Here is a 19,721-nt window from a genome sequence, read left to right as displayed (position 1 = left end):
AATAGTTCTAATGGTTGTTATTTTCGCTACAGGTTTCTTGGTTATTAAAACCATACTTTTGAGAGCAACCTTTAGCAACTAACCTTGTATCGTCTTGTGGACTCTCCATCTTTGATTTCAAATATCATTTTTGTGGCGTATCAGATACACTACGACAAAATGCGTGGAATCATCAATGAAAACAACAAGTATCTACATCCGTCATATGTTTCATCACTCATTGGGCCACATACATCAGAATGTATGATTTCTAATGGTCTGGGTGATTGGACACTATTGCTTTTAAATGGTGTTCTTGAGTGTTTGCCAACAACACTAGAATGGCATGAACTCTGCTTCCCCTGAACATGGGATTGTTTTCCTACATACAAACCATCAACCATTCGCTGAGAACACAGTTTTGCTATATTTTTATAGCTCAAATGCTCTAGTCTCTTGTGCCAAAGCTGAAGCGGACTATCGACCTTACCAACACAAGCAATATCATCATCGTCCACATCAACCATCAAATTGAGAACGAAAAGACCACCGACTTTCTTCCCAGAAACAATGACTTCCCCAGACCTCTCGGCTATCGTCACGCCGCGACCATCGAAAGACACACGCTTACCAGCGGAGACAAGTCTAGAAACGGATAGGACATTGTATTGCGAATTCGGAATATAAAGTACATTATACAATTTATATCTGTTTATTATTTTCTCCGTTATTACAGCAATACTTTTTAATTTCACTACTCCTCTCTTCCTACCTACTAGCACTTCACCGTCTTTGGCTGTTGATACCACAACAGGGTTCACAGCCCAGCAGTCCTTCATGACCGCATCGTCACCGACCATCGCCCGCCCCCGAATCTACTATCAGGTCGATGCTACCGGCTCCGCGACCCGTTTGGGTCCAACGACCAATCCGCGCTCAGCCGTAAACTTTTCCCGTCGATATCCAGCTGGAATAATTCCCTTCACTGGACTCGACGAACTGGTTGTTGCCCGGTTGCGTTCTGATGGGACTTCTTTCCTCTCAGTTACGCTCACCAAAGCAACATTTGCTGAACCCCTGTTCAGCAGGCGATAGCATTTCGCCCTGGTGAACAGGGTGCCTACCCTTGCCACATTCGAAGTATGTCCGGGTCTCCTTCCTCTTCTTCTTCCTGGGTTGGTGGCTCGAGGGGCAGCCATTGCCACGTTGGACGGCTCCGGCAGCTCTTGATACCCTTCCCTGTCTTCCTCGGCGTCCAGGAAGAGGCTTCGAATGTCAGCCAGCGACATTTGGGCCAGATCAGCCTGGCGCATCACGCCGATGACATCCAGGATAGTAGTATGCTTTTCCGGGATGGCGACTAGCAGAGTATTCAATTTCTCGCTTGCCGAGAAGACGTCACCTGCCGTCTCTATTTCCTGGACGTACCGCTCGTGAGCCATGAACAGCTCCAGGAGAGCACGTTAGCCTGCTGTCCGCAGGTTGTACAATTTGCGCCGAATGCCTTAAATAGACGGAGTCAAGGCGTTCCAAAATGTGTTTAGCGTAGACACACTCCATCACGAGCGCCATGGCGTCGTTGTCCAATGATAACCAGAAAACGTTAAAGACCTCGTCGTCCTCTTTTAGCCGTTGCTGGTATTTGGCTGCGTTCAGAGCAGCTTCCTCCGGTGAGGCGTCTATACGGGTGTCGCCGCAGTCCTCCATCGGCGGGATCCTGTCCAAGCAGAGTAGAAGTCCCCGCTGCTTCAGGTAATGCGTCACCCGCACCTTTCAGAAGGGATAGTCCTTGCCGACCGCTCCCTTGAAGGTGGGAATCATCCCCAATCGTCCGTCTTCCTTGATTGAGGAAGTAGAGGTTGCGCTGGCCATTTTCTTCTTCGGGTATTCTACTATCTTCATTACAATCTTAGTATCTGAAAATAGATTAATGACTTAACCAGGTTATCCTGCGGGCTACTGGTGCCTTCCGGCGAAGACCTCGTTTTAGGTCTTCGCCAAGACCGAAAACAAACAGCAAGACCTAGTAGTACAAGTACCGCCTAGACTTGCACTCAGTGGTACATATTACCACCTGAGTATCAAAAAAGAACTATGTGCCTAGAGCTCTAGCAGAACTATGTTCCTGGGCCCATGACTTGTTGAATCGACATACCAAATAGTAATAATACCTTTGAGTTTTGTCAGATACCAAAAGTAATTTATTCCATATAATCTAGTCTCTTATATCTAAATATCATACATGGTCCGTTAGCGATCGCTAATGTGAAACACAATATCATTGTTCCGATTCCTACCACGCATCTCTGTACATTCATATACAGCGCGCAACTCGGCTATACAATTTGTCATTCTATTGTCGAGCCCTGCCAGCTTCATTAGTGTGGCTCACAAATATTGGTTCAAAAGTGGTTCAAAAAGTAATAATTGTCCTAAAAGAAATTGATAATTCAACATGACATCCCCTTTTCGCTGATTGTCAGCCACAGTAGCACCTTCTTGGGAAACTTGGTGTGTGAAGTAAATTTCACCTCGGAGCTCACTTCCTCCGTGGGAGAAGTGAAATACGAAGTTCCCTGCCAGTCGTTGCCATCCAGGGTGAGGTCTCGTCGTCCATCACCACTGCCACATCGCGATTCGCCGGGAAAATCAACTCGACCATCTTATTCAACCGCTGTCGCTGCGTCATTACCTGCAGCTCCGAGCCCAGTAAATGGGACTGCCGCTTCCTGACATGTATGTCCATGTTCTCCAGGTACTTCTTCACTGTTTTACCGCATGCACCAACCTCCCGGCTAAGTGCACGCGGAGATTCGGCCACTTTTTACCGCGGTCTTCCTCTTCAGCATCCTTTGAAGCTTCTTGTCGCTCAGGGTCGTTGGCCGTCCGGAACCGGGCTTTCTTTCGATGCTCTGATCGTTGTCCAGTAGTGTCAAGATGTTGTAGATGCCGGAACGGGCATACCTGGCGTCCACGGAGTGCCGCACGATGTCCGTTTTTGACGCGGCGGGGTACTGTTTTTTGAACGCGCACACTTCTAAACGGAGTAGCTTCACTTTTTTCGCCATCAAATTTAGAGTTTGACTGATAGAACTGTAAATTTTTTTTTTGATAACTCATGGGTTACTATGACTGATAATACGTAAGTATTTTCGTCTGTGCCGAGGTAAACCCATGAAAAATCGGCAACTTTTGTCCATTTTTTTACCGCAAACGTTATCATTGTTTGTCAGCAAATGTGTGTATTCTACGTCAGTTATGTCCTTGTCACCTACAGAAGTACCAAGAAAGGAAAACTTTTTCGGCCGTCTTTGTTTCCAATGGGAAACAAGGTGCCTAGAACAATTACTTTATTCCAGCAAATTTTTCGCACAACTTGTTCTGTACTGTTTCGAAAAAATAAAAGTTTTCTTGTTTTTAGATGCCGTGAGGGTGTATAAAAGCTGAAGTCTGATAGTATTGCAGCTGATTCTCTACGATTTGAAATTATACCATTGACGAAAAACAGCATTACAAATTTGCGGCGTTCTTTGAGTGATTGCAGATTAATAAACATGCAACTTGCTTCATACGATGGTAGATGAAATGCAGTGTAATTCAAGTTGTGGAGCGAGTATAAAAGGAATCGTTTTTGGAGAGATTTTACACGTTCTTCGTGTACGGCAGAATAGGGATTCCAAATGAGCAGTGGTGGGCACCGCTAACCGAAAATTTAGCGACGCTAATCGCTAAGTCGCTAACCGGAAAATTTAGCTCGATAACCGCTAAACGCTAAACCCACATTAGCGGAACTTTCGCTATTCGCTAATCGCTTACTTTTTAATATGTAAATAGTCTTATCACTATATTTATTGCTCATGTTTTGTAAGATTTGGACCACTTTGATCTGTTTTGGTTAAACAAACGAAAACAATTACTTTTTAAAGCTATTCACAGTTAGAGGTTTCACGAAACGGTATTCATATTTGATTTTGTAAAAACAAGAATAATAAAAGTTATTTAGCTTGCATTGAAAATGGATACTCTTAGGATATTTTCATGAAAATTCAATTATTATCTGAATCGAAAAAGTAGAACCAAAGTTCTCATAATTTCAAGCGCATTGCAATTTACCAAAGTTCTTGGTGTGCCAATAATTCAATCTAGATCTAGGTCGACCTTGTGCTTGTTCTTCAAAATGCTCCTGTGGCTTGTACAATAACTGGAACTCCATTCTAGGGTAAAAAAACTGACAAAAGTAACTTTCGCAGTAAAGTATGTTCATCTTTCGGAGCAATTTACGTACGCCATCAGCAATCCACAGTTTTTCTATATATTTCTATTGTCGCTTCTCCACATAATTTAGCGAATTAGCGATTAGCGTTTCGAAGGCCAAAATTTTAGCTACGCTAACAGTTTCGCTAACCAGCTCAAAAATTAGCGAAATCGCTAAATCGCTAACTGAATTTTAGCGTCGCTAATTAGCGAATTAGCGAATTAGCGGAATGATGCCCACCACTGCAAATGAGAAAATAATTTTTCACATTTGCTACGTCAAGGACTGTAACTTAGGTTGCTCTCTCAGGCAGCCTGTCTCTCTCTCTTAAATATTCTCAAAATTCGCATTTTTTATCGATTTAGGCCAGTCCACTTAAGTTGTTAAAAACTAATCATTGGTTACGTTTGATGAATCTCTCGTTAACTGGAAGCTTATACTTTCATTTAGTGCTGTATAAGCAAGCAGAATCTTATGAAATTTTTTAGGATACTAATTGAAAAAAAAAACTTGAAAATAATTAACAGTAACCGTAATCAAGGTTTCAGTGCGTAGTTTTTAGGTGAAAATATTAGAGTTCATTTCTATAAAAATAAAATGATTTGGAGATTGTTAGGATTAATAATTTCTAGGGTGTATGTGAAAAAAACTTGCTAAAGTTTCAGAACTTCTTAAGGCACTGATAAAAAAAAAAACAAAAAATGTTTAGGACTTTGTGAAGCGAACATAGTGCGTTAAAAAGCGGGGAGTAATTTCTCGCCGGGTTCGTCGTTCGTTTACCTACGGGAAAAATTATTTGAAGTTTCTGCAGACTTGACGCACTTCCGTGGTGGCTCTCTGTCTCCGTGGTTGCTAGAGGCAATAAAGTTCACAGGAACGGTTGAAAAGCTATAGTTAATTTTTTTCTATTTCGAGCTCTACAATAAAACTTGTAATCCTTTATATTTTGAAATCTTCAATATGACACTAAGAAAGTACGAAAGTTAAAGGGTTCAGAGTATCTTAAATTTTTTATGAGTTTTACAGAGAGAAAATTTAATTTCCTTAATAACAAAGTCATTGTCGATATTTTCGTTCAGTAGGTTTTCTGCAACAATAACAGCCGCTAGATGTCAATAATTTTATTTCCTATCGTAACACATAAATGTTTTTAACACCAGTACTAAGTAAAATAAAATTGATCCATAGAGCTTTCGCTTCGTACCCGTGCCGGTCGACATTTTTTACCCGTTGTGCATTCCAGAGTATAACAGAACCCAAACTTTCACATGCTTCTGGGATGATATTAGACCAACATAATAGTTTTTTAATACAGCCGCCCCTCTTGTTGGTCTTTCCCTGCCAAAGAAAAATAATTACTGGTCATAACGCGCTTTAATAGCTTGGGATGACTTTTTTTGTTCAAATATTGCATAAAAACTAGCGTGTAAAAAAGAAGTAGAGCACGTTCAGTAGGATGATAAGACAATGAGCTTATTGTTAATTATCTATCGGATTGTTTTTTTTTTTTTTGTCAGGACAAGTGTCAACGGAACGTTGACGAAAGGTACGCCGACACTTTCCGCAGCCTCCCGCTTGCGGTAAATTAGCATACATAGGGCCAGTGTCTTTACCCTAGTGTCCAGACTCGGCTCTGATTAGCACCGCACTGGAGTGGGTCTCGCTCACCCGTACAGACAGTGGCCATATGATACGGGACATGCTGATGACTCGAACGATTGAACTTTTCGCAGAAGGAATAAAAACCAATGGAGAAACCTATACTTAGGGAAGCAACACCAAGCAGTGCTGTTTTTAGAGCTGCTCTGCGCTTGAGCAAGAAAAAAAACCGGAGACCCACAGATCGCGGCTCTTCGAGAAAACTTTACGATCGACGAAGGCATTAAAGTCAAGTATAGTGTCCGCTTTTTTTTTGTTCAGTTCTCTCTGCCCTAACGAACAACGGGAATCGTCGAGTGGTGCCACTTGGTTGCGGGGGATTGAAAAGGCAATGAAAGATCTTACCAACACATTATCGATCGTTCGAGCGACCGATCAAAGCGGGCTATTGCTGCCGTGCTGCAAGTACAAGAGATGAGGCTTTTCTGCTGGATATTTGTATGACCTGTCCGTCCCAGCGCGGAGCAGAGTAGTAGGCTTCGGTGGACATGGCACACTACCACAGTTCAAGGTGGGCGAACTCCACCACTACAACGGCAACGGCCCGATCGACTTGTTGTTGTTTCTCGAGCGAGCAGAGCAACATTAACATGAACCACGAGACGGTTCGGTGGTCTGGGATGAAGAATGGGGTGGTTCGGTGCCTGCTTCTAAATTAAACTCGAGAAGAACGAGGTTCGAAAATCGCAGGTTGCGGCATGTGAGTTGAAGTGGGCAGAAGCAGGCTGATTTGTGGGGCGCGAGGAGAAAGGGGGGGGGAGGATAGGGCGGAGGAGCCAGCGAGCGGCAAACGCGGAGAAGTGCTTTAGAGATGAAGATCGAAGAGTGGATGGAAAGCACACGGTAGAAAATTGCTTTAATAACAAGTTGATTTGAAGCTTTTTCTTTCTGGCCTTTCGTTCGGTTTTACACACTCGCGTGGTTACCTTTCTTCCAGCGTTGAGTTTTTGTGGGTGATTCTTAAGAATATTGTTTTTCTAAATGCATCTTTCAATTTTCGTTTCGGAATTCGAAGTCCTGCAAACAACGCTGAGTGTTGATATTTGAATATCTTTTCGCTATAAGCGAAAAAATGACCAAACTTTCAAAAATGATTTAAGGGTCAAAACTGGTAAAATGTCAAAAAATCCAAAACTGTTAGAACTGTCAACTCGTTAAGTCATAAGTCTGCAAAGTTCAAATCACTAATTTGAAATAAAACACATTTTCACCCATGTTGAACAACAATGGCATAGCAACACCTAATAATATCATTGATACCCTCTCAGGTGGATTAACCGATACTGAAACCTCTTCCTCTCTGTCTCTCTCTATCGCGACGGCAATGCTTTGCTGTTGCTCATGAATAAGAGCCAAATATTTACAACCACTATGCAGCGGCGTTTTCTTCCACAGGTAAATTGGACAACACCAAAACTCCTTCGTCAACTTCGTGGTGTGTTTGCTGTGCTGTTGCTGCTGGTCCACAACACAGCATAAAACAGCGCGAATGCAATGTCAATAGCCAAGATGCCGAGAAATATTTTCCATCCCATCCATGCTCTTGTGCCCCGTTTGCTCCGCGGGTCGATCGTTGGAAGCAGGTTTCCGAAGCTACCTGATGTCAATCGTCTTTCCATTGCGCAAAGCAGGCTACGACTGGGATGCTGCGTGTGTATTGGTGCGTTGGAGTCCTGTATATGTTTATGGACAGGTAGAGTTATCGATCGAGAGCTCGATCGAGGTGGTAGTGACTTGTGCAACATAGGCGGGTTCCCCGCTTGCTTTGATCCTGCTACCATTGATCGACAGTCGGATTGCATGAGTTTGCTCAGGTAGTTTTACGGTTGTGTGTGTGCGTGTGTTTGCCCGTGTGAAGCGAAGAACACCGACTGCAGTGGAGTTTCGAGTTTGGAGAAATAGTTTCCACCGTCTTGAGTTCAGTTCTTTAAACGTCGAGGTGTAGGATTGAAGCTGTCCGTCCGTCCGTCCGATCCGTGCAAGTTCGAGAGCTCGATTCGAGGTACGCGCGCGCGCGAGAAATATTTCTGATTTTCCAGACCCGTGTGGAGTGGACTGTTTGTTGGCCAGCGAATCCGACGGTCCGATGGTGAAGAGGGTGGCCGAGAGGAGCCTGAATAAAATAAAGAAAGGCAGCACACAGCATTAGAGGAGAGCTAGTTTTTCTTAATGGAATGAAATAACATGGCACAGTGTGGACCCCGTTCGGTTCGTTCCAGCAGCCAGAGCAGTTGATCGGACCCGTGTGTTGTGTATATGTGCGGGAACGGTTTCGATCCCGAGATGCAAAGAAGAGCGGCCACGAGTGCGAGACAAGACAAGGGATACATTTTAAATTAACACCGCACATTTAGAGCTCGGCTCGAAGGAGGTAAAAATTTCGCTTAGGAATTTGGACAAACGGCGAGATTGGGGTTTTGTTTTTTTCGAGTGTCTAAATCCTAGGGTCTCGCTTTGACCACACGCTGAATGGACAGGAAGTTTGAAAACTGTGTGATCAGTGGGTTATAGATCTATATAATATAGGAGGCTAATCAGTAGGCGCAACGGTGCAAGCAAACTTGAAAAATCGAAGTAGTCCGATCGATGGCGGATGCTGTCACAGCCATATTTAAGAGGCTTGGACAGCTGGGTAGCACGAGAAGCTCGAAATTCCGATCGGTAGGCAACTGCAAAAATTCGGAACTTGCTTGCTGGGTGTGAAATCATCCTGAGCTGTGTGTCCTTCTGATCGTTCGGCCCAGGAGAACAACGAGTCGCGCAGAAGCAGGAATTGCAAGAAATCAGCCTCAGTGAAAGAAAAGTGGAATATCTTTTCACGAATGTTTGTATACCTTCGGTTTGTTGGGTCGCCGGAGTGAACAGCGGAGTGAACAGCGGAGTGCGCTCAACACGTATAAAAAAAATTATTTATTTTCATTTACAATTACAAACGTGCTCTCGCGGAGTGTTCTTATTGGGGGCCTCCCCGTCGTCTTCTTCTTCTTCCGCTTGTTTTGGAGTCGCCGTCATCTTCTGCATTTCGCTGGCAGTAGTTCCTCCGCGGCGATGGTTATTTTTTCCTTCTTTTCATGAGAAATATCTCATTATATTGTTTTATACACAGTTTGGCGCGAGCTGTGCGCAAAGTGAGCGAACGAACGAGCGAGCGAGCGAAGAAAGATAGCCAGGGAGAAAAGGGCATCCAAGTGCGCGAGTGAAGAGCAGAAGACCCGCGACGGTGGTTGCTACGACGACGACGACGACTAGGAAGAAACGTCGAAAACAACGACGACAGCGACTTGCTAGCGCGCAAAACAGTGAGGATGTAATACAAAGTGAAATACAAAAATATTTTTATAATAAAATAAAGTCAAACAGAGAAAAACCGAAGCGAAAAGAGTGTTGTTGTGTGTAGTGAGGAAACCAGAGTGAAGATCGAAGGAAAAGAAACAGGCTACGAGCGAGCGAATGAAAGAAAGAGAGAGAGAGGCTGCGGAATAAAGTGAAGGTGACGCAGGACGGGGAAAAAAAAGTACGAGAAAGAATTTTTTAAAAGGAAATTTTTGTAGCTGCAAATAGGAATTTTAATCACAAAATTTTTCGGATACATTTTGATTTTGCGTATATGATTAAAACAAAGTGAGATTAAATGTATTTTTAGTATTCCCTCTTTCGGGCGCAACATTCGCAAGCTTTTGCTCCGTGTGAGCATCATCGGTAGGATTTGAAAAAAGCAGGCTCCAGCTTGCCAGCGATATTTTTCGGATGTTTCGGGTGTGGAAGAAAGTTCGGCGAGCCCCGGAGAAGTGGTAGAAATTCGAGAAAAGTAGCAGTGCCAGTTTTCGGATGTTCGTTCCTTTCTGCTGTGAAGCACGGGTCGTTGTTTTTTTCTGTTGTTGCTGTTGTTGTAGTTTGTTCATGCTTAGAAGCAAGAAACACAGAGGAAGAGAAAAGCTCAAGTCGATCATGATGATGAAGTGTTGATTTGTTTCGATTGCGGTGTGCGCAGCCAGCCCACGGAAATAGCGAGAAATAGCGCTAAGCTGCCGAGAAGATATTTAAATAATAAGGAAGTGAAGATTTCAAATCCCACCCGAAGGGAAGGCGGGGGGCAAGTTGGGCAGAAACCCGGGGGAAAGAAAGCGAGAAAGAGGAAGGCGAAGAAAGTGCTGCAGCGGTGTTAGTAGGCTTTTACGAGCGAGAAGAATTCGCCCAACTCCGGGGAATGGCTAGAATCGCAGCAAGCTAGACAACCCACGTTCCACCCCACCAGAAGAACAAAAGCGCCTGCAACGTAGCGGAGAAATAGTAATAAGCGGGATTAAGGGATTAAACGCTTCACTTCAACTCCGAGATTAAGGTAATTATTGACAATTTTGAAACGATCAGTGCTAGAATGTAAACCCGTTTTGTTTTTTTGTTTTTTTTTTGTGCTTTGGGAAGACTTCAACGTGTGATACACAAGAAACCTTAACTTAATTTTAGTTTCGAGCTTCGGCCTGCTCTGTTGTTGGCTAATTATAGAGAAATTTGTGCAAAACCTTTTTTTCAAAAGAAACCCGTCGGCAACTTTTTGTCTTGTAAATTTTCAATCGCTCATATCTTAACAGTGGCAGGCGAGCCCCAGTTTACCGACATGCTAACCTGTTCAATCAAGCGCAATTGGTTTGGTAAATGTCGGATTAGTTATTTTTTATCGCTGCTCGCTTCGTGGCATCCAAGACTATTTGTTGTTTTGCAACCACCCCATCGAGAACCGACTCCGTCGGCCGTTCGTCGGTTGCTGACACACGAATTGCGGTAATCGCCATCTTTATGATAACTGCTGCATCGGGTTGCCCGCCGGACTGATTGCGCGACCGACGACATTTTATAAATTAAAACTGTTCTAGACTTGAGGTGGAACGGAACTAATTTTGTTATTTAAAGAGCGTTTCGAAACGGTACGCCGGTCGAAGTCTGCTAAACTTTCGCTGGGGATCTAATCGGACGATTTGACAGCGTAGTAGAGGGCAGGTTGGCAACATTGTGTGCGATTAACGCATGGTTTACTGCACTTGGCATTGCAACAATGCATCATTGCAACAACATTTAGGCAGAAATAATAATTGAGAGATCTCTGTCAATTATCTGTACTGACGATTTATTGAATATTTAATTCTGACGGTTCATCTACTTGTTAAATATTTCTTACACTCTCAAGAAACTGAGAAGCCATTGAAATGAAGCTTTTCCTACTACTTCTAAGCTTTGCGGCGCTTCATTTTAAATGCGGATGAGTAATTACAGTAATTCTTCTTTTATAGAAACGATGCAGTTCAAATTATGTGAATTTAAAAAAAAACAGCTCGAAGAGCTTATTTTTGTGTCTATATTATTCTATCTGGGTTATTGAACTACTACTTTAAGAAAAAAACCGAAAATTGCGAGACCTTATAAGAATTGTGTTCAGAACCCGTCCTCAATCAGAAGACATTTTCTTTGCGAAAGACTTGCGGAATTATTTGAGCATCGTTATAAATTTACCAATAGTTTTACCAACTAAAAACTAACATATATTTTTATCTAATTCAGCGGCCTACGCCTTAGTCAATTTGACAGTTGATCAAAATTTTCTTTCTATTTACCTCTGTGAGAGCGAATTTTCAATCCTTCTGGAAACTAGGACCACGACATGACACAAATTAGAAGTTGTAGGACGGTATGAAACTGACAAACACAGCCTCCTATAAAAAAAATTATAACGTTCGGTATATGGTCGATTCAACTTTTTTTCTATATCTTTTTCGGATAGGATTCTGATATTTAACTCAAAAACGATGAAAGAGCGGGGGCCTAACGTGGTTGGTAACGTCTCCGCCAACCACGCTCGACGCCTGGGTTCGAATCCCACCGCCGACATAGGTGTCGATGGTTGTGAGGTGGTGTGATCCACTCACAACCAACCCAACTGGTCTAGATTCAATCTTAGCCGACACCGGGAGATTTTCTGAGGCGAAAAATCTCTGGGATCACGCCTTCCATCGCATGAGGAAGTAAAGCCGGTGGCGTCCGTTAATCAACGGGTCGTGAGTTAGGGTCCTGGGTGGAATCGCCTCCCCGGGCGTCGGTGATTGGCACAACAACAGTGGCGGAACTAGACCGACGGAAAATAAGCGAGAATAAAAAAAAAACGATGGAAATCCATATGGGACTGGTATGTGTTTATGGGCATTAAACTGTAGTTGAAGAAACTGCTTTAAATCCTTAACACGTATTTACGATCATCTACGGGCCCCCACCGGATGACTCCTGTTTTCTGATTTCCCAGCACTACAATATCATCTACCCGTTCCGCTACTTTGCCACTACTGTAGTAGATGTGGTGCTTAAAAGAAGTATGTGCAATAGGCAATTAGGCTCCCGAACTCCCTGAATCGCTGCGATTTCAACTCCCTGCCTCTATAGTTCTCGAGCAAGCTAGCCAGCTTACGCTGGTTAATTGAAAGATCGGACGTTCCAAGGACCCAATTTCCAATCGTTTACCATTTTCTGTTTCCGTGTTCGTAGCCTAGGTCTTTACAGATTGATCCGTTCCGTATTTCTCATTTCGTTGCTCATGGTTAGGACAGGCTACCTTACCATCTTGGGTGTAGCTGGCGGGATACAGCATTTCTCAGCCTCTCGTTTCGAAACAGACGCTGTTTGGGCTGCTCCTCCTGGAGATCAGACGTTTACGGTTTCGAATCGCCTGTTAGGAGTCGGAAAATACCACGGGGCACAGTAATGTGCCCGTGGATTCAAATTTTTCCACTAGACGCTCAATTGTTGATCAGGCAGGACGATTATGACGACCATAAATTGTATGTAGCGCTCCTGAAGTGAAAGCCAATAAAACTCCAAATTGCGGCAGTTAATTTAAGGACTTGTTGTTGGATCGTGTATCTTTCCATTATGAAATGGCAAACCTTACTGAAGAGAAATGTAAAGAGAGCGGGAAAAACATGGCATCATTTTGCTGTTCCTGTCGGTCTATTTTTGTAGCGCTCTTATTGGAAAACCCTTTAGTATCCTGGTGGGTTGAAAATTGCAAACTTAAATGCCATAAAAACTGAACGTGGCAATGAAAGTTCCCAATTTTTAACTTAACGAACTACGGTGATATCAAATTAATAAATAAAGCTCTTGAGTTTAGACTTTTCATGGTTTAGAGCAGCTCATGAGTAGCTCAATGAGTTCATATCGATGCAAGTACAGAGTTTTAAGTTAACCTTGGAAAATATTTTCTTCAGTACCCTCTAGCAGACGCCTTCTCGGTCTTATGAGAAATATATAGTTGTTCTGTCACGGTAGGACAGAATACCGAGATTTATGTCCAGTTCAAAGGGACAAGCCATAAACACTACCGCAAGTATATCGTAAAATGATATTGTTAAACAGGGCTAGTTATAATGTATAATTTCTCGTCACGCCGAATATAGCAATACATGATAGCGTGAGACAAAATCATTGTAGAAGAATTGATCGGAACAATCAATTTTATATTTATCTTATATATTTCCACTTCGTCATGATTTTTTTAGTGACTGAATTCAAATTCTAACGCCGACATAGGCGTTGATGGTTGTGGGGTGTCGGACAGTCTAGATTGAATCCTAGCCGACACCGAGAGATTTTTTTGAGGCGAAAAATCCCTGGGATCACGCCTTCCATCGCACGGTGTTTTTTTTTTTTTTTTTTAAAGGTGGCGGGGAAATCTGCAAACAGACACCTGAGAAGAGAACTCAGGGTGTGGGGATGAGACTAGGGGAGAGATGCTGGGGTAGTTACACTCCCCCAGACACCTACTTATCCCTGTCCCGACCCACTAAAACCCCTCCAGTCTCCAGCCCTGGTCTTCCCGGAACGACTGTTAAGTATTACGTCGGGAAGTGGCTTTTGTGCGTGATGCACCCTCTTTACTCTTATAATCTCCTAGCTAACTACCTGGAGACTGGTAATTAGCTACCACTGGCGTGTTGGTGGTTGACCCGCCACACACGTTGCAGCTCCAGAACAATCTGAGAGGCGGCCGCACAGACCGCGTTCCAGATGTCCGGGTCGTCGCACATCCTCCGGACTAGATTGTCCGGAGTAGTGCCAGGCCCGCTCACAGCCATCATGTTGCTCCGCGCTCTTACGAAACGGGGGCATACGAAGAAGACGTGCTCAGCAGTCTCCTCCTCCTCCACGCACTCGGGACACATGGGGGACACCGCGTGTCCGAACCTGTGCAGATATTGCCTGAAACAACCATGGCCTGACAGGATTTGTGTCAGGTGGAAGTTCACTTCGCCATGTCGTCTCCCGACCCAGCCGGATATCTCCGGTATGAGTCGGTGCGTCCATCTGCCCTTTGTGGAATTAGACCATTCCCTCTGCCAACGGAGCATCGAGAATGACCTTCTGGTACCTCGTATGCCCCTTGTGTCACGTTGGTCGAAACACTCTCTGTCCTCCTTGATGGCGATGCTGATAGGCATCATGCCGGACAAGACACATATTGCATCGTATGACACCGTACGATACGCACTCGCAACTCTCAGGCACATGAGCCTGTAGGTACTTTCCAGTTTGCCACGGTAACTGTTAGTACCTAGCGCTCTGGACCACACTGGCCCACCATACCTAAGTATGGACGAAACCACGCTGGCAAGAAGTCTTCGCTTGCTGCCATAAACCGCTGAGCTATTGGACATCATACGAGATAGTGCTGCAATAGCCGATGAGGCCCTCTTACAGGCATAGTCGACGTGACTCCCGAACGTGAGCTTGTCGTCCACCATAACCCCCAAGAGCTTCAGGGATCGCTTCGAGGTGATGGTGCAGTCTCCGACTCTGACCACCGCCTGTTGCTCCGATTTACGGTTGTTCACAACCATGACCTCCGTCTTATGATGCGCGAGCTCCAGTTTCCTGGAGCGCATCCAGTCCTCGACCTTGCGTATACAGTGCGCGGCCGTCAACTCGACCTCCTCGATAGACTCGCCGTAAACCTCCAGCGTTATGTCGTCTGCAAAGCCGACGATCACAACCCCTACAGGGAACTTGAGTTTTAACACTCCGTCATACATGACATTCCACAACACCGGGCCCAGGATAGAACCTTGCGGAACTCCTGCGGTAATTGGGACGCACTTCTGACCCTCCTCTGTGTCGTAAACAAGTACTCGATTCTGGAAATAATTTTCCAGAATCTTGTACAGCGACACCGGTACATGGATGCTCCTGAGCGCGAGCGCTATGGAGTCCCAACTGGCACTATTGAACGCATTCTTCACGTCGAGCGTGACGATTGCGCAGTAGCGTATTCCCCTTCTCTTGCGCTGGATTGCTACCTCCGCCGTCTTGATGACGGAAGAGATTGCGTCCAGCGTGGACCTGCCCTTCCGGAAGCCGAACTGGTTACTTGCCAGACCGTGTACACCCTCCGTGTACCTCACCAGTCTGTTGAGGATGATCCTCTCAAGCACCTTGCCCGCGGTGTCCAGCAGGCAGATAGGCCTATATGCCGATGGGTCCCCTGGCGGTTTCCCAGCCTTCGGCAATAAGACCAGTCTCTGCCGCTTCCACCTGTCCGGAAAGAGACAGTCATCCAGGCACCTCTGCATGACTGCCCTGAACAGCCCGGGGGCCGTTTTTATCGCCAGCCTGATCGCCAGGTTAGGGATACCATCCGGTCCCGGTGCCTTGCTCACCTTTAGGGATTTGGCGATCACGATGAGTTCCTCATTCGTAACCCTTGCCTCCTCCTCTGCCTCGACACGGCTGTCGTCGCTCACGGATTGGATGCTCGGCAGGTTGGCCGACCATCTCTGGTCTGTGTCTGAGATACTGGAACGTCGGACGTGAGACTCGACCGCCGGAGGCCAAGGACTTGGCTTGTGGCGTGGAAAGAGTCCCTCGATGATACGCTCCAGCATCGCACGGTGTAAGCGATTCGATTTGTATATTACATCAGGTTGTAGTGACGCTTTGATTCGTCGATTTCGTGAGTCACATGAAAACTGCTCGGAAGCTCCTGCTTTGATTTTGACTACTGAAGGACTAGAAACTGATACAAATGCGTTTCAATTTTAAGAGAAGATTATCACCTTCTCACTCTCACATGACGATTCTCAATCGAAAATGACAATGAGTGCTAACGGAGACAGGCAGGGCCGGCGTCACACTATTTTCTCAAGTGGGTAGTAAGGAATAGGGAAGGGTCATGGGTGGCCTTCCAGCAGTTAACCGGAAAAATCACCATGGCGGATGCCTACACGCATGTTTTTGAGTTCTTTCTACGTTTTATTTTTCAATTTTCGCGACAAAATTGTTGGCCAGCTAGGGGTCGCACCATCTCCTCCAACGCTTACTTCGAGTAGTGAACCGACGGCAGATCCAGCCAGTACATCGCGCTTTTGCCCTTATGGTATTTCTTGATGAACGACGCAACTTTCGGCAGGCACTTCTTACTATAAATTTCCCCGTTCACGGCCAGTCAGCGACCCTTACATACGCAATCATATATACATACACAATGTCCAAACCCGTATTACTATGAAGATATCTCGTTCCACTGAAGGAAAAGCGCGCAAAACTACGAAAATTTTTAACGCTCTTTCTCAAAATTGTGATGAGTCGGACGAGTAACTCTTTCACCATTTTGTAGTACTAACCTAAAGCTTCAAAATGGCGATGAGTGTGTACTTCCGGGCGTCCCCCTTTTTCTCTAATCCACAGTTAAAAATAGGGTAAATTTTTGTTAATATTGCTTTTATCTTTTGAACCAAAAGGAATTTTAGCATAGTGTCTTCATGGAATATTTAAAGTATGATAAGGCCTGAAATTCTCTAGAACAGTGTGTTTATAAAACAAATCAAACCAAAAAGTTAAAAGCAAAAAACAGATTTTACGGACATAGTCATACGAATAGAACAAAAGTCATGTTAGCAAAGTTGTTTGTAATGAAATTATCTACAACTTTGCCGAAGACAACTTTTAGTTTCATGCAGAAACAAAAAAGTTAGAATTTTTTTTTTTGCATAGTAGGCTATGGCGATTGCTGCATTGCACCATCATGTGGGCAATTTCAACACAAACAATTGCTTCGAAGACACTATAGTCCTAAAATAAAGCACTTAGGCACTATAGAATTAAGTTCGCGACATTGCTATTTTAAACCACTGTGCCACGGTTAGATTTCGAATTAATTTTTTGCTGCTGACTCATGGGTTACTATGATTGATGCTGCATGGGTTGTTTCGTTAGTGCATGTAAAGGTAAACCCATGAAAAATAGACAATTTTTGGTGCATTTTTTAATGCAAACTCAAGACTCAACAGTTTCGTCTCCTCGAAAAAAGTCTTCATCCAAAATTTAAACTTGAGTGGATTTCTGGTAAGGCTTCACTTACAGTAGAGGAAGTCTCATTTTTTTGACCAATGAAAAAAATGCACAAAAGTAGCTCTTGAAGTTTTCGAAATCGAAATTTTGTTTGATAGCAAATTGCTTAGAAGCTAGGACAGGACGTGACAAGTGGCTTCTTGTTATTCTTCTTTTCGTTCAAAATTGCCCTCATGAAACATTGTGATTTTTCGGCACGACGCTTGCCAGTGTTTCCAAAAATGTTTAATTAGCAAAATATAAATATTAGGGATTTTCCAAGTTCTGGATTTCAATTTTAATTAATTCATTGGATGATGCTAGTTCAATTGATTTAAAGATATATGTTAAATTTATTTGAACCAGCCATAATTTCAACTCATTTTGGGTTCCTCTTGCTTTTCATGAAATGAATCTGCTATTGTTTATCATCCGTAGTTTCAAAAACATGAATAACATTTCGAATGTTGATATTTATAGACATTACACAGTATAGTGTATGAAAAAGTTTCAAAAAATTGTTGCATCAAAAGCTGTTCATTCACTTGGTAAGCAAAAAATATCGATAGTTTTCGCAGCACGGCCAACCGTACCGACTAATAATTAAATTTAACAGTGCGTTAAGTAAAATCGACCAATCAGAGAGGGCTTTCACTTTGACAGAACTTTCGGTGATTTTTGGTTTCTCTTGTCACGTCCTGTCCTAGCTTAGAAGTACCTACATTAAATTTTTAGCTTTATAAACTCTCGTTCAACGATATCCATTAAAAAGCGATCGTTCGCATATGTGCACGGTAATTTTAAGTTTCGAACATAGAAATCATTACATTTTTTTGGCTTTGTACGATAATTCCATATGGGTAAGTACCCACTGGGATATTTTCCGAGTGGGTACTACTACCCATACTACCCACATGAACCGCCGGCCCTGGAGACAGGGAGCTTCCATACAGTACTTCGCACAAATATATGGATGAGGGAGAAAAGAAAACCGCGACAATATGAAACGGAGGACACCAAAAAAGTTTCACAATTCAAAGTGGTTACACAGCACCAGTGATCAACAGCGAAAAAAAAATATCCGAAATATTGATCGAAACTTGCGTGATGTATTTATTGGATGCCACTGTCGTTTTAACTGCGGCTTGCGGTATTAGCAAGCTATCATCAAACGACACGATGCGGTGCTACTTTCAATTGAGACACTGAAGGGAATGAAGGAGTTTCTCTCTCTGTCACTCTCTCCGTCGATTGAAATAGTCATCAGTTTCATTTGAAACGATCCGATGAACACCAAACAGGAAAAAGATAAAGAAATGATTCGATGACAGCAGCCGTAAGGAATCAAGTGAAAATGAAACTGTTCGAATCGAAATAACAGCGCGAAATAATCAGTTTTATTGTTTTGTTTCTAAAAAGGTTGAGCCCTGCTTCAAATCCGCGGACAATTGTCCGTTGAGCGCAAATGATACTAGTTCCTTTTGTAACTTTTTTTTGTTAGACTTCGGGGCTTCATTGTGAACAAAAAGTTACATGCTTATTTGTGGAAATTTTTCCCATCTTTTACATATCGGTTAAATTGTCAATTTTTTTACGCTATCTATGAATCCACCAAATTTTTGTTCTCTTTGGAAGAACAAAAGCCGTCATTCAGTGGAAAAGGCCCAACACAAACGGGGAACTTTTTGTTATTTTGGTGCAACTTTTTATTACTTATTGTGTATTAGACCGCGCATTAAGCACAATAAGTAACCAAAAAGTAACAAAAATTATGACGGCCACACACTTGTACGTGTTTCTGCAGGAGAACATACAGCCAAGAACCGCAATGCATGTGTTAACAAAACCTCACTCGTTGCATTTGTATTGATGAAACGATCAGGTTCATGTCTGTCCTCTTATTCATACATAATAAGAATCTCACCCGTCAACCTCAAATGTCTAATTAGAAACACCACTGTTTCGTTCCCCAGTATTTACTTGAAATGAAAATATGCAATACCGTGAGCCCAGAGTTGCGAATCACGAGTGTTGTTCGGGATGGGCACGAGTTTTGTATCTTCAAACTGATCCAAATGAGTTTCTATGAAACAAACTCATTGCGTGTTTTAGATACCTTGCATAAAGGCAAATGTTTGTGTTTTTCTCTGACGCAGTTTACAAATTGTGATGTGATTCCAAGACGCATTTGAAGTCTTTGAAATCATCAACGTTTGCATACTGTATGGCGGAAAAAAATGCTGCTTGGCAACTCTTGTCATATTATTTTTTTATTCCGTATGCGTACAACAAACTAATACACGCACAGCGGATGAATTGGAGATAGAAGGAACGGCTTGAGTTGCGATGACGGGATGTCTTGCCGTGAGCGCCCTCGCAGCGCATGTACAACATATGCGACGGTGTTGTTTCTTGACTGGAGATGGAAAGGGAGCATTTTTCGATAAAGAAAATTTTGCAT

At 43.5% G+C, this 19,721-nt stretch overlaps 1 protein-coding gene across 1 annotated transcript in view; it reads left to right on the top strand.

Annotated features, from left to right (window-relative positions):
• Positions 1-7,832: 7,832 nt before the first annotated feature.
• Positions 7,833-19,721, top strand: part of LOC129731069 (protein dachsous) — a 254,490-nt gene continuing 242,601 nt past the window's right edge. Inside the window, exon 1 of the mRNA XM_055690810.1 lies at positions 7,833-10,235. The gene's annotated coding sequence lies outside the window, so the exon portion shown is untranslated. The remainder of the gene's footprint in view (positions 10,236-19,721) is intronic.

This window comes from Wyeomyia smithii, chromosome 3, assembly GCF_029784165.1.
Source record: "Wyeomyia smithii strain HCP4-BCI-WySm-NY-G18 chromosome 3, ASM2978416v1, whole genome shotgun sequence".
NCBI classification, from domain to species: Eukaryota; Metazoa; Arthropoda; class Insecta; order Diptera; family Culicidae; genus Wyeomyia; species Wyeomyia smithii.
The sequence above is the reverse complement of the archived record's forward strand: the minus strand, read 5'-3'. Positions and strand labels throughout refer to the sequence as shown.